The following is a 227-nucleotide window of genomic DNA, read 5'->3' as shown; positions in this document are numbered from 1 at the left end:
TTGATAATCACTTTTTTCGACATACTATACTATGACTTTTTTTCATGACTTTTTTCGACATACTATACTATGACTTTTTTCACATACTATACTATGACTTTTTTTTTTCGACATACTATACTATGACTTTTTTTTCGACATACTATACTATGACTTTTTTCATGACTTTTTTATACATACTATACTATGACTTTTTTCGACATACTATACTATGACTTAATCACTTT

The sequence above is a fragment of the Anoplopoma fimbria genome, chromosome 15, assembly GCF_027596085.1.
Source record: "Anoplopoma fimbria isolate UVic2021 breed Golden Eagle Sablefish chromosome 15, Afim_UVic_2022, whole genome shotgun sequence".
NCBI classification, from domain to species: Eukaryota; Metazoa; Chordata; class Actinopteri; order Perciformes; family Anoplopomatidae; genus Anoplopoma; species Anoplopoma fimbria.
The sequence above is the reverse complement of the archived record's forward strand: the minus strand, read 5'-3'. Positions refer to the sequence as shown.